Here is a 16,845-nt window from a genome sequence, read left to right as displayed (position 1 = left end):
ATTCAGTTAGTATTAGGTGTGAATGTTATCACTTATTAAGCCAACTTACAATGAGTTACCCTGGCAGCCTCTTAGGGCCCTGGCCCCCATTGCAAGCCACTTCCCGTCACTACATGCAGATATCCTACCCTAATGCTCATGGACTCATAAATCTCAAAATTACAAAAGATAATCCATAAAATCATCAAATTTGCATTATAGAATTCATATAAAATTTTCCAATTAAATTAATCTACACACATTGAGAATGCATATAAATATGAAACTTCTCAGAAGACATATGGAAGACATGAAGAAGATAGGGAATGCGTGATGAGAAAATAGCATAAGTAAAATCACAAGAATCTACCCGGATTCTGATGCTAAATTGCTCTTCCTCAAAAAATCTGCAGAGCAAGCTCCTCCCTTCTTCAGATTCTCGAGTCCTCCAATGCTCCAATTGCACTCCAAACGCTATCTCTAAGCTTCTATGAATGCCTGAATATAAAGAGCTTTCACAAAACACCTAAAACGCTTCTAGAAACAGCTGGAAGGTGTCACCAACTAAGCATGGGTCTTTTCCAACCTTCAAGATGAGCCTTAGGGTTGTAGACACCATGTGCTTAATTGACTTTTTTATATAATTTTTATTTAAATATTTTTAACTTTCATTCTAACTTTTATAACTTTTATTATTATTATTTATTTATTACTTTTTGATTATTTTATTATTATTAATTTTAATTTATAATTTTCTTTTATTTAATTCATTTTCCTCAATAATTCACATTTAATTAATTACAATTAAAAATATCAAATAACATGATATTTTATATTAATTTTCTCAAATAATTAATTTATCAATTAAATCCATTTATTAAGACATAATTAATAGAAAATTCACCATAGACCTCCAAGATAACATATGAAAACCCATCATAGAAAAAAATCACTCAAAATCAGTCTAAAGGGTTAAAAATCACAAATCATGTCATCCGACACATTCGGTGAGTAAAATATCCAGATACTTGTCCTACCTCACTAGGACAATTGGTTTAAAGGTTTGGGATTTGGACTTGAGAATTTATCTCCCTTCTCTTATCATTGAGATAGTATAATAGGGTATGCTCATCTTGGCAATTCAGGGAAGTCGATACCCGATACCTACAACCTGCAGAAAAACCATGCATGTACATACAATATATATACATAATTAACACTTTTCTAGAGTATTTAAAATGTTCCCAAAATCAATGGGTGTATCTTTTTATTTCTTTCATATCCCAACTTACATCTTTCATTGACATAGTTATTAAGATTGAATTATCTATTTATTATTCATATTATATCTCTAATGCAAGCGACATCACATTTTAATATTAGGGTCAATACCTACTACAATTGAAATTGTGGTGAAAAGAATGATCAATTCATTTATATAAACATATATCATAAAAGAATGATTTTAAAAGATAATCTATCCTTACTAATACTAAGGTAACAAAATGAATGCATCTGAACATATTAACTATCCATCTATCTAAAATACCCTATTAGTTATCTGGATTATCCCTATCTATGAATTATGAAATTTAGAAACCATTTTCTCAACATTATCTTCTTATGCAGATCTAGATTTGAATGTACATTCACAATTGGTAAACAATGGAACTAAAATGATAATAGCAATCCACCAGGATAATCCTTCTTATGAATATTATCTCTTCTATGATATCAAATTTCTTTTACATTCCACTCAAGAGCATCAATTAATTTGGATCTCTGATTGGTGTTACCATCCAATAAAACAACAATATTATTACAATGAATTATCTTCAGTGATACCCTCATGATACACAAAAAGGTGGTGAAGTCAACATATCATAATATACACAATGAAAAATACTTTTACTACACATGAGCACTCATAACCTTTCCATTGACAATCAAACCAAGACAATAGCTTTCTCTTACAATACATTTAGGCTCACATAACAAAATGGAGTTTTTCTATCTATCTCATCTCAATGCAATATTGTCTTCTCCTCCTATGCACATGGAAGATAACAAGGACTCCAAGTTTCCAAGATTTTTCTCTAAGAACTTGCAAATGCATCACAACAAAACAACAAGGAAAATGGGTGCTTTTCACCCAACCATAGGACTCAAAGAGACCACCCCCGCGCTAGGGGAACAAGGCTCAAACAAAATCCACATACACACTTGTAAGAAACATATACACCACATAACAAAACTGCAACAAGTCCCATCCCAGGGATATTTCACAAAAAGGCTCACCATTGGAACCTTGAACATAGGGTGAAGGTGGAAACACAAGGAGGTTTACCATTTCATATCATATTTTCCATAAAACTCATGCCCTTTCAGGGCTAAATCAACAAAATACAAGGCCCTTTCGGGGCTTCATAAACATCTTCCACCACACACACTACCAACACAACATCCTCCACCACACACAACCAACAACTTTAGCTTCCTACAAACCCATACTTCAGTTACTTCCTTCCTCACCTTTTTTTTTTTTTTTTCTTATCCTCCCCCAAGGAAAAATATGAATATGACAATGGCATAAAATGGAGCCCATACTGCAAGGTCCTCAACTATGCAATCCAACTGCTGCCCGTTCACCCTGGACTTCTCTTCCCTTCCCACAAGGGTGATGTAAGTCCCACACCCATAAGAACACTCAAGAACAACAAGAAAACAAAACCAAATTGCAATAAAACAACAGATTTTCAGGAGCACATCACATTATCACAATACAATATCAACACCCATAATGCAACAAGGAAATAGAGGAAATCCAAACCTCATACTCACAATACTCCACACAATACAAAAAGATGCACAATGGTGTCACACTAATCTACATGGAATGAACACCATTCAAACACTCTCATGAATGCTACTCTACAATGCAATGCAATGCATACTCCATTGATAAACTCCACACTTGTAGATTGGCTTAACCATGCTAAAAGAAAGAAAAAGGAAAGGAAGCAAGCTTGAGATACCAACCTTGGTCCAAGCTAGGGTAAGGATAGTTGCAGTAGAGCTCCCCTTCTCTCCCTCCAAAACCTAACTGTCTCTAAAATTAGAGAGTGGCCAAGTGGTTTCTCATTTAGCCATACCTCTTTATATATATATATATCCTTCTCATTTTCGGATTCCATAAAGAATGTCATTTTCATGGGGTCTCCTAGGTCCACTAGACACCCTAGAGGTCATTAATAGCTCCCTAGCCTATAGTACTAACATGGGTGGGGCTAATTTTAATCCCAACTTACCTTAAAGTTACTTTATGACCCTCCCAAAGCTAGGTGATTCAAATTTCAAATTCCCCAAGGTGATGACCTTGTCCTTTTACTGACTAAGGCAATAATCAAATTCCTCAATTGAGGCATTTATCACAGAATAAGGTGGCCACATGATCCATTGACGAATAACATGTCATATCACATAACAAGCACAAGTGTCAAGTGACACACACAAAATATCACATTATATTAAAAAAAATGACTTGTTTTACAATAATACATGAACTAGGATACTACACACACATACAATTCACATATACAAAATAAAACACATTACAATTAGGTTTGAATCTTTTCGATTGATTCAACCTTGGTTATGTCATGTTTGTAGTAGTTTGAGCCTTAATTCCCCTTTAACCCATGGTCAAATTCTTGCACACTAAACTCTAGCGTCAGTAGTCCAAGAAAATCATATAAGCATATGTAAAATGAATCATTATGTCATTCAACATTAGACTTGCATATATTTCATCATCTCAAATTAACTTTCCCTTTCTTAATCATTTCAAATATATTCTTCAAAATATTAAAATATCAAAACTTACATATCACATTCGACATTTGAGTTCCATACTTCATTCCTTATAATTACATTACTTCTTCTAACAATTTCCATGTAAAATGTTCAAAATACTATAAAACTAAACATTACTTATCAACATAACATGGTCAATTTAATATTCTGAATAACTTCATATTCTACGACAAGATGTTGAATCCATAACTATTGAATCCCTAGGTATGCGGGTTAGGTCTCAATGCATAAAAAATTTTATCTTTTAACTCTAATTTCCACTTCAACATTACCTTCTTATATTACAAGCATTTCTACCATTCAATTTCTATTAAAGCAATGTCAATAGCTTACAACATGAAATAGAATAATTAAATGCATCAATTAGGTCATAATATGCAGAGGTAATTGTGGATCATCAAAATGCAGATATTAAAATGACATAACCCTACAGACTTAAAAGTGTATCAAACATAGGATTAAAATCAACGTAATGCAATTATCTCATTGGTACTATGACGAATTGGCTGAGGCCTCACAAATTAAATAACTTCATTTGATTAATTAGGAATGGCTTCTCATTCAATTAAATAACTTTGTTTATTTAATTAGAAGTAAGGACTCCATTTAATTAAATAGTTTCATTTAATAATTTCAAAATTCTTTTTGAAACTAGTCAACTCAAGTCAACCGTGGTTAAATCTGGTCAACTTTTGGTCATCGTTGATCTTTGCACATGTGAATATGAGAAAATGTGAGTATCAATTCCACCAACAATTCGATGCAAATTCTCATTCAACATTTCAAAATGAAGAGATGAGGGTCGCTTAAATAGACTTTTCTGGAATTCATCAATGGTTGAGATCGATTTCAATCAACGGTCAGGATTAAAGGTGAAGTTCAGTCATAAAGGGAGATTTTCAAATTAAAGTGAGTTAAAAGAATTAATTTGAGTAAAATAAGGAGTTAACTGATTCAATTTGAGTAGAAAAAGGAGTTAACTGATTTAAATCATTTTTTATCAATAGTGAACTAGAAATTTCCCTTTTTGAACTGAAGAGAGATTTTGTTGAGATATTTAATTTAATAAAATGAGATATGCTCTCATAATTACTTTTTCTATTTAATTAAATAATCTTTAATTAATTAGAGACACTTTTCTTATTTAATTAAATAACTTCATTTAATTAATTAGGAATGGCTTCTCATTTAATTAAATAACTTTATTTAATTAATTAGAAGTAAGTACTCCATTTAATTAAATAATTTCGTTTAATTATTTAAAAATTCTTTTCAAAACTAGTCAACCCAAGTCAACTGTGGTTAAATCTGGCCAATTTTTGGTCAGACTTGATCTTTGCGTATGTGAATATGAACAAATGTGAGTATGAATTCTAGCAACAATTCGATGCAAATTCTCACTCAACCTTTCAAAATAAAGAGATGAGAGTCTCTTAAATAGACTTTCCTAAAATTATTCAATGATTGAGATCGATTTCAATCAACGGTCAGGATTAAAGGTGAAGTTCAGTCATAAAGGGAGATTTCCAAATTAAAGGGAGTTAACAGAATTAATTTGAGTAAAATAAGGAGTTAACTGATTCAATTTGAGTAGAAAAAGGAGTTAACTAATTTAACTTATTTTTTATTAATAGTGAACTGGAAATTTCCCTTTTTGAATTGAAGAGAGATTTTGTTGAGATATTTAATTTAATAAAATTAGATATGCTCTCATAATTACTTTTTCTATTTAATTAAATAATCTTTAATTAATTAGAGACACTTTTCTTATTTAATTAAATAACTTCATTTAATTAATTAGGAATGGCTTCTCATTTAATTAAATAACTTTATTTAATTAATTAGAAGTAAGTACTCCATTTGATTAAGTAATTTCGTTTAATTATTTCAAAATTCTTTTCGAAATTAGTCAACTCAAGTCAACCGTGGTTAAATTTGGTCAACTTTTGGTAAAAATTAATATTTGCGTATGTGAATATGAGCAAATGTGAGTATGAATTCCAGCAACAATTCGATGCAAATTCTCATTCAACGTTTCAAAATGAAGAGACCAGAGTCTCTTAAATAGACTTTCCTAAAATTCATCAATGGTTGAGATTGATTTCAATCAACGGCAAGGATTAAAGGTGAAGTTCAGTCATAAAGGGAGATTTCCAAATTAAAGGGAGTTAACAGATTTAATTTGAGTAAAATAAAGAGTTAACTGATTCAATTTGAGTAAAAAAATGAGTCAACTGATTTAACTCATTTTTTATGAATAGTGAACTGGAAATTTCCCTTTTTGAACTGAACAGAGATTTTGTTGAGATATTTAATTTAATAAAATGAGATATGCTCTCATAATTACTTTTTCTATTTAATTAAATAAACTTTAATTAGTTAGAGATAGTTTTCTTATTTAATTAAATAACTTCATTTAATTAATCAAGAATGAATTTTCATTTAATTAAATAACTTTGCTTCATTAATTAGAGGTAAGTACACTATTTAATTAAATAATTTTGTTTAATTATCTCAAAATTCCTTCTGAAACTAGTCAACTCAAGCCAATTGTGGTTAAATCTGCTCAACTTTTGGTCAAACTTGATCTTTGCGTATGTGAATATGAGCAAATGTGAGTATGAATTCCAGCAACACTTCGATGCAAATTCTCATTCAACCTTTCAAAATGAAGAGATGAGGGTCTCTTAAATAGACTTTCCTAGAATTCATCAACTTGTTGAGATCGATTTCAATCAACGGTCAGGATTAAAAGTGAAGTTCATTCATAAAGGTATATTTCCAAATTAAAGAGAGTTAACAAAATTAATTTGACTAAAATAAGGAGTTAACTGATTCAATTTGAGTGGAAAAAGGAGTTAACTAATTTAACTCATTTTTTATCAATAGTGAACTGGAAATTTCCCTTTTTGAATTGAAGAGAGATTTTGTTGAGATATTTAATTTAATAAAATGAGATATGCTCTCATAATTATTTTTTCTATTTAATTAAATAACTTCATTTAATTAATTAAACATGGCTTCTCATTTAATTAAATAACTTTGTTTAATTAATTAGAAGTAAGTACTCTATTTAATTAAATAATTTTGTTTAATTATTTTGAAATTCTTTTCGAAACTACTCTACTGAAGTCTACCGTGGTTAAATCTGGTCAAGTTTTGGTCAAACTTGATCTTTGCGTATGTGAATATGAGCAAATGTGAGTATGAATTCCAGCAACAATTCGATGCAAATTCTCATTCAACGTTTCAAAATGAAGAGACCAGAGTCTCTTAAATAGACTTTCCTAAAATTCATCAATGGTTGAGATTGATTTCAATCAACGGCAAGGATTAAAGGTGAAGTTCAGTCATAAAGGGAGATTTCCAAATTAAAGGGAGTTAACAGATTTAATTTGAGTAAAATAAAGAGTTAACTGATTCAATTTGAGTAAAAAAATGAGTCAACCGATTTAACTCATTTTTGATCAATAGTGAACTGGAAAATTCCCTTTTTGAACTGAAGAGAGATTTTGTTGAGATAATTAATTTAATAAAATGAGATATGCTCTCATAATTACTTTTTCGATTTAATTAAATAATATTTAATTAATTAGAGACACTTTTCTTATTTAATTAAATAACTTCATTTAATTAATTAGGAATGGCTTCTCATTTAATTAAATAACTTTGTTTAATTAATTAGAAGTAAGTACTCCATTTAATTAATTAATTTTGTTTAATTATTTCAAAATTCTTTTTGAAACTACTCAACTCAAGTCAACTGTGGTTAAATCTGGTCAACTTTTGGTCAAACTTGATCTTTGTGTATGTGAATATGAGCATATGTGAGTATGAATTCCAGCAACAATCCGATGCAAATTCTCATTCAACCTTTCAAAATGAAGAGATGACATTCTCTTAAATAGACTTTCCTAGAATTCATCAACGACTGAGATCGATTTCAATCAACGGTCAGGATTAAAGGTGAAATTCAGTCATAAAGGGAGATTTCCAAATTAAAAGGAGTTAACAGATTTAATTTGTGTAAAATAAGGAGTTAACTGATTCAATTTGAGTAGAAAAAAGAGTTAACTGATTTAACTCATTTTTGATCAATAGTGAGCTGAAAATTTTCCTTTTTGAGCTAAAGAGAGGTTTTGTTGAGATATTTAATTTAATAAAATGAGATATGCTCTCATAATTACTTTTTCTATTTAATTAAATAATCTTTAATTAATTAGAGACATTTTTCTTATTTAATTAAATAACTTCATTTAATTAATTAGGAATGGCTTCTCATTTAATTAAATAACTTTATTTAATTAATTATAAGTAAGTACTCCATTTAATTAAATAATTTCGTTTAATTATTTCAAAATTCTTTTCGAAGCTAGTCAACTCAAGTCAACCATGGTTAAATTTGGTCAACTTTTGGTCAAACTTGATCTTTGAGTATGTGAATATGAGAAAATGTGAGTATGAATTCCAGCAACAATTCGATGCAAATTCTCATTCAACCTTTCAAAATGATGAGATGAGGGTCTCTTAAATAGACTTTCCTAGAATTCATCAACGGTTGAGATCAATTTCTATCAACGATCAGGATTAAAGGTGAAGTTCAGTCATAAAGGGAGATTTTCAAATTAAAGGGAGTTAACAGATTTAATTTGAGTAAAATAAGGAGTTAACTGATTCAATTTGAGTAGAAAAAGGAGTCAGTTGATTTAACTCATTTTTGATCAATAGTGAACTGGAAATTTCCCTTTTTGAACTGAAGAGAGATTTTGTTGAGATAATTAATTTAATAAAATGAGATATGCTCTCATAATTACTTTTTCTATTTAATTAAATAATTTTTAATTAACTAGAGACACTTTTCTTATTTAATTAAATAACTTCATTTAATTAATTAGGAATGGCTTCTGATTTAATTAAATAACTTTGTTTAATTAATTAGAAGTAAGTACTCAATTTAATTAAATAATTTTATTTAATTATTTCAAAATTATTTTCGAAACTAATCAACTCAAGTCAACCATGGTTAAATTTGGTCAACTTTTGGTCAAACTTGATCTCTGCATATGTGAATATGAGAAAATGTGAGTATGAATTCCAGCAACAATTCGATGCAAATTATCATTCAACCTTTCAAAACGAAGAGATGAGGGTCTCTTAAATAGACTTTCCTGGAATTCATCAATGGTTGAGATCGATTTTAATCAACGGTTAGGATTAAAAGTGAAGTTTAGTCATGAAGGGAGATTTTCAAATTAAAGGGAGTTAACAGATTTAATTTGAGTAAAATAAGCAGTTGACTGATTCAATTTGAGTAGAAAAAAGAGTCAACTGATTTAACTCATTTTTTATCAATAGTGAACTGGAAATTTCCCTTTCTGAACTGAAGAGAGATTTTGTTGAGATATTTAATTTAATAAAATGAGATATGCTCTCATGATTACTTTTTCTATTTAATTAAATAATCTTTAATTAATTAGAGGCACTTTTCTTATTTAATTAAATAACTTCATTTAATTAATTAGGAATGGCTTCACATTTAATTAAATAACTTCGTTTAATTAATTAGAAGTAAGTACTCTATTTAATTAAATAATTTCATTTAATTATTTCAAAATTATTTTTGAAACTAGTCAACTCAAGTCAACTGTGGTCAAATCTGGTCAACTTTTGGTCAAACATGATCTTTTCGTATGTGAATATGAGCAAATGTGAGTATGAATTCCAACAACAATTTGAGGCAAATTCACATTCAACCTTTCAAAATGAAGAGATGAGGGTCTCTTAAATAGACTTTAATGGAATTCATCAACTTGTTGAGATCTATTTCAATCAACGGTCAAGATTAAAAGTGAAGTTCAATCATAAAGGGAGATTTCTAAATTAAAGGGATTTAACAGATTTAATTTGAGTAAAATAAGGAGTTAACTTATTCAATTTGAGTAGAAAAAGGAATTAATTGATTTAACTCATTTTTGATCAATAGTAAACTGAAAATTTCCCTTTTTGAACTAAAGAGAGATTTTGTTGAGATATTTAATTTAATAAAATGAGATATGCTCTCATAATTACTTTTTCTATTTAATTAAGTAATCTTTAATTAATTAGAGACACTTTTTTTATTTAATTAAATAACTTCATTTAATTAATTAGGAATGGCTTCTCATTTAATTAAATAACTTTGTTTAATTTGTAGTGCCTGCCCCTAAGTCGCATTTCTGTCATCCTTGCCAAACTCTTTTAGGGCAGTTTTATGGTTAATGATTAGTACTATTATTTTAGAGATTATCAAATGTTGTTTTACACTCAGTTTATTATATGATGAGATTACTTGGTACTCTATATTTCATTTATGTATGATGATTATTCAATGTTTTCAGTTATGAATGATGATTAGTTAGATGGTTTATTATCACATGTGCTTTCTTATGGATACTTACCCCATACTGCATGTGTATGGTGTCCGTGTTTGTTTTCTTTATGTATGGTGTTTCTGATGTGGTTAAGGAAGGGAGTTGTAGTCACCTATTAGTCGAGATCTACACGATGCACCACTTCCTGCCATTGTCTGTTTAGCTTAGAATATTGTGTTTGTACATGTGTGGATTTTATGCAGGTTGCAAGTATCGGGTATCGACTTCTCTGAATTGCCAAGATGAGCGTACCCTATCGCATTGTCTCAATGGTAAGAGATGGGAGATAAACTCTTAAGTCCAATTCCTAAACCCTTTAGCCAATTGTCCTAATTGATAATTAGGGCAAGTATCTGAGTTAAGTACCCTCCGAATACATCAAATGATGTTATTTCATGATTATAACCCTTTTTGTTTGATTTAGTATGTATTTTTCTATGATGGGTTTTCGTATGTTGTTATATGAGTCCTTGATGTGTTTTATATTAATTAAGTCTAATTAAAAGATTCAATTAATAATTTAATTTAATGGAAAATTATTTGTACGTTAATATTTTATTTAATTAATTGAGAAATTAATTGTATAAAAGAGTCATATAAAAAGAATTAAATTTGTAAATAAATCTATAAGTTTAAATAATAATATATTACATATATTTGGAGTGCATTTTTAAATAAATTCTAGATAATATTATTATTAAAATTAATAGATAGTTATCAAAATTATTGTTCAAAAAAAAAAAAATTTAGAAGTGGGAAAAGAAAAATTAAATTATTAAAAGTTTTATGATTACATAATACGTGCATGGGATTAAATTAAATAAATCAACTTAAAAGAGGTCAAGTAAAGATTAAATAAATTAATCTTAATGGATTATTGTATGTGCATGGAAAAGATAAAAGAAAGATAAATGAAAGTTAACAAAGAGTTAAAAAGGTCTGAGCAAAGAGTTCTCTGAGGGGAATGCACAATTAGTGCCCCGATTATAGGAAGAGAACTCTTTTATCACAAATTGGGGGTTCATTTTTCAAGGAGCTGGTGAATTTTGAAGAAAGGAAGGAAAGTTTAATAGAAGGAAATGTTTTGAAAGGGGAATTGTTTTCTACAGATCTCTAGAGCATAGCAGATTAGCATCAGTGTCCAAGTAGACACTTGTGAAGATTTGCATAATTCAATTACGTTCTTTTAATTCCTGTCTTCTTCGTGTTTGCTAAATAATTGTCTGGATAATTCTGGTAAAGAATCCATATCATGCTTGTGAATTTTGGATATTGGAAAATTATTCTGTATTTGGGATATTTTTGATCTATATAATTTATTTTCAATAGAGGGTAAATTGTGAAAACGTATCAGAAAGGGTAGAAATCTTATTGGAAAATCTTCTTAAAATATTGTTAAAAAAATAAGAAATGGGGATCTAGATTTTTGTCTATCAAATTTAATTCTGAATTATCGATAAATGAATACATATATATATATATATATATATATATATATAAATTTACACAGTAAATATATATACATATTCATTTAAAAACAAGTTTGTTTACAATCGAATTCATTATGTACGAAATTCTATTGTTAAAACATTTTTTTTATTAAAAAATGCTTTTTCTTTATAAAAAAAACGTTGCCCCACCCCATCCCCACTTGTTGCCTACGGCAACTGCTACCGCTGCCCATAGTACAGACTAGCCACAGCCTGGCCTGTGGCCGACAACTTTGTTTATAGGAAGCCACGCAGGCTATAAACGTTTTCAATGTTTAAAAAAAAACTTTGTTTTATTTTTTCATCATTTTTAAATTATTAAAATTTATTAATAGTTTTTATAATATGTATAACTTTTAATTATTAAATTTATTAAAAATATTTATTAATTTTATCAATAATTGTTATTAATAAGATTAATATTAATAATACATTATATATATATATATATACAAAATATTACTTATTAATATTTTATTTATAATATATATATTGTGTATAATTAATTAAAAATATTAATTAATTATTTTAAATTAGGCGTTCAGTTAATTTAAGTCTAGATTAATGAAAATCAATGAGAATTTTATCATCATCAGCTTAGAGTCAATATAATAATATTTATCTTAGTAAAATTAGGAAATTGATCATGGGGTAAATATTTGTTTTATACTTAAGCTATTATTTAAATTTTACTATAAGGAAAACGATGAAAATATTCTATCGCTTATTAGTAAAATTTGAAATGGAAACTGAAACCCCACATTCAACTTAAAACTGAAAACATGTGCTTGTACCTTGTTTTTTCTTATAATTTATATGTTTGGGGTTTTGGGTGGTCCTAGAGTGTTGACCAGTTTCAGGTTGTTACCAGAGGTTCGGGATTGTGAATGTGATGTTATGATGATTGGATCTCGATCTTTTTTATCCAACCATGGTAATGTGATGGTATGCTCTATGATATGGATGTTTTACTATATGTTATTGCTTTCCAGTTTCCTTATGTGAAGTTGAGGTGTACATATTTGAGTTACCTGACTTGACCATTTTGGAGTCTTCGATCAGTTTTGTGTTCTATTATTGGGATTCTTTCTGGTTGCTCGTTGGAGAACCATGGGATATTGTGATTTATTATTGATGCCTTCAGTTGCTGATAGAGAACTGTTGTTATCATTATGATTATCATTTGATATTTTTCAGTCGTTTGTATAGGGCTGAGGTGATATTTGTGATTTATGATTTCATGAGCCTAGGGTAGGCTATCTATGTGTAGTGTCGAGAAGTAGCTTGCGATGGGGGCCGGGGCCCTAAGTGGCTGCCAGGGTAACCCATTGTAAGTTGTTTTAATAAGTGAAAACATCTCATCTAAATACTGACTTAAATGAATCTAATAAGATAACTGTATGTTCTCTCCCATGCCTTGAGTGCTAAAATAGACTAGGATGGAGTAGAGAGAACGCTTGGTTACGACCTTGCATTCCGTAGTATGCCTCGTCAGTACGAGAGGATACTAGTGGCCGCAGGGTCACAGGGGACTCAGGATTCCTAAGGGATTGCTTGGGTAACTTTCAACGTAATTTTTGTGATGACACTTTCCTTCTTGCATAGCAGGTTTCCTACGTGTCTTTGTGGTGCCTCTGGGTTTAGATGTCGATCTTTTTAGGAGCCCTTGAGATAGCATACTTATAGGATTTCCTAGACATAGAGAGTATTTATGATTATAAGTTTTGTTATCCTATTTGGGACTTGAGACTATCTCCTCAGCGTGGTGGGAGTGGACCATTTAGGTTCCACACGGTCGGGAGGTAGTGCTTTTTACTCTTACCATTGAGATTCGTTCCGTGGTTATCGTGACTGGAGTTTTTTTAGTTGACATTTACCTTCATTCTGTACATGGATGTTTTATCATTATGGATGTATTGATGTATCATGTATGGTGGATGATTTCATTTACTTTACTGTACTTTGTATCATAGATTTGAGGATGCTGTATCTTTATCTTTACATATGTATATTATTTTAAGCCTTTCATACCCTATGACATGTATAGTAGATGATTGAGCATTCCGAATTAATTTTTCAAGAGGCATTCGAAACAAATGTATATTATGGACATTGGACTTTCTAATTATTCTTTCATATGTATGTTGTAGTTGTTAGACTTAGAATTTAATTAAATTTAAAAGTGACTCAACGTCTTGAGATCCTTAAAGAATGTAACCTGTTATGTATGATTCTTGATGATAACATGTTATTGCTTCCACTACTATGTGTTTGATGTGTATGTTATACATTCTTACGTTAAAAAAAAAATGTTTAGCAAACTTAGTAGAACTTTATGTTAATTCTTTTGAATCTCTTGGCGGGGCGTTACATAATTAATTAGAAGTAGGCACTCCATTAATTAAATAATTTCATTTAATTATTTCAAAATTCTTTTCAAAACTAGTCAACTTAAGTCAACAGTGGTTATATTTGGTCAACTTTTGGTCAAACTTAATCTTTGCGTATGTAAATATGAGCAAATGTGAGTATGAATTCTAGCAACAATTCGATGCAAATTCTCATTTAACTTTTAAAAATGAAGAGATGAGGGTCTCTTAAATAAACTTTTCTGGAATTCATCAACGGTTGAGATCGATTTCAATCAATGGTCAAGATATAAGGTGAAGTTTAGTCAGAAAAGGAGATTTCCAAATTAAAGGGTGTTAATAGATTTAATTTGAGTAAAATAAGGAGTTAACTGATTCAATTTGAGTACAAAAATGAGTTAACTGATTTAACTCATTTTTGATCAATAGTGAACTGGAAATTTCTCTTTTTGAACTAAAGAGAGATTTTGTCGAGATATTTAATTTAACAAAATGAGATATGCTCTCATAATTACTTTTTCTATTTAATTAAATAATTTATAATTAAATACAGACACTTTTCTTATTTAATTAAATAACTTCATTTAATTAATTAGGAATAGCTTCTCATTTAATTAAATAACTTCATTTAATTAATTAGAAATAAGTACTCCATTTAATTAAATAATTTCGTTTAATTGTTTCAAAATTCTTTTCGAAACTAGTCAACTTAAGTCAACCGTGGTTAAATCTAGTCAACTTTTGATACAACTTAATCTTTGTGTATGTCAATATGAACAAATGTGAGTGTGAATTACAGCAACAATTTGATGCAAATTCTCATTCAACCTTTCAAAATGAAGAGATCAGAGTCTCTTAAATAAACTTTCTTGGAATTCATCAACGGTTGAGATCAATTTATATCAACGGTCAAGATTAAAGGTGAAGTTCAATCATAAAGGGAGATTTTCAAATTAAAGGGAGTTAACAGATTTAATTTGAGTAAAATAAGGAGTTAACTAACTCAATTTGAGTAGAAAAAGGAGTTAACTGATTTAACTCATTTTTTATCAATAGTGAACTAGAAATTTCTCTTTTTGAATTGAAGAGACATTTTGTTGAGATATTTAATTTAATAAAATGAGATATGCTCTCGTAATTACTTTTTCTATTTAATTAAATAGTCTCTAAATAATTAATGACACTTTTCTTATTTAATTAAATAACTTCATTTAATTAATTAGGAATGGCTTCTCATTTAATTAAATAACTTTTTTTAATTAATTAGAAGTAAGTACTCCATTTAAATAAATAATGTGTTTTAATTATTTCAAAATATTTTTTGAAACTAGTCAACTCAAGTCAACCGTGGTTAAATCTGGTCAACTTTTGGTCAAACTTGATCTTTGCGTATGTGAATATGAGCAAATGTGAGTATGAATTCTAGCAACAATTCGATGCAAATTCTAATTCAACCTTTCAAAATGAAGAGATGAGGGTCTCTTAAATAGACTTTCTTGGAATTCATCAATGGTTGAGATCGATTTCATTCAACGGTTAGGATTAAAGGTGAAGTTCAGTCACAAAGGGAGATTTTCAAATTAAAGGGAGTTAAGAGATTTAATTTGAGTAAAATAAGGAGTTAACTGATTCCATTTGAGTAGAAAAAGGAGTTAACTGATTTAACTCATTTTTTATCAATAGTGAACTGAAGATTTTCCTTTTTGAACTGAAGAGAGATTTTGTTGAGATATTTAATTTCATAAAATCAGATATGCTCTCATAATTACTTTTTCTATTTAATTAAATAATCTTTAATTAATTAAAGAAAATTTTCTTATTTAATTAAATAACTTCATTTAATTAATTAAGAATGACTTCTCATTTAATTAAATAACTTTATTTAATTAATTAGAAGTAAGTACTCCAATTAAATAAATAATTTTGTTTAATTATTTCAAAATTCTTTTCGAAACTAGTCAACTCAAGTCAACCATGGTTAAATCTGGTCAACTTTTGATCAAACTTGATCTTTGCGTATGTGAATATGAGCAAATGTGAGTATGAATTCCAGCAACAATTCCATGCAAATTCTCATTCAACCTTTCAAAATGAAGAGATGAAGGTCTCTTAAATAGACTTTCCTGCAATTCATTAACAGTTGAGATCGATTTCAATCAACTGTCAGGATTAAAAGTCAAGTTCAGTCATAAAGGGAGATTTCCAAATTAAAGAAAGTTAACAGATTTAATTTGAGTAAAATAAGGAGTTAACTGATTCAATTTGAGTAGAAAAAATACTTAACTGATTTAACTCATTTTTTATCAATAGTGAACTGGAAATTTCTCTTTTTGAACTGAAGAGAGATTTTGTTAAGATATTTAATTTAATAAAATGAGATATGGTCTCATAATTAATTTTTCTATTTAATTAAATAATCTTTAATTAATTAGAGACACTTTTGTTATTTAATTAAATAACTTCATTTAATTAATTAAAAATGGCTTCTCGTTTAATTAAATAATTTTGTTTAATTAATTAGAAGTAAGTACTCCATTTAAATAAATAATTTCGTTTAATTATTTCAAAATTCTTTTCGAAACTAGTCAGCTCAAGTCAACCGTGGTTAAATCTGATCAACTTTTAGTCAAACTTGATCTTTGCATATGTGAATATGAGCAAATGTGAGTATGAATTCCAGCAACAATTCGATGCAAATTCTCACTCAACCTTTCAAAATGAAGA

This window comes from Cupressus sempervirens, chromosome 9 (genome assembly GCF_028749045.1).
Source record: "Cupressus sempervirens isolate cs-2001-9-10 chromosome 9, ASM2874904v1, whole genome shotgun sequence".
Taxonomy (NCBI): domain Eukaryota; kingdom Viridiplantae; phylum Streptophyta; class Pinopsida; order Cupressales; family Cupressaceae; genus Cupressus; species Cupressus sempervirens.
Note: the sequence above shows the minus strand (reverse complement) of the source record.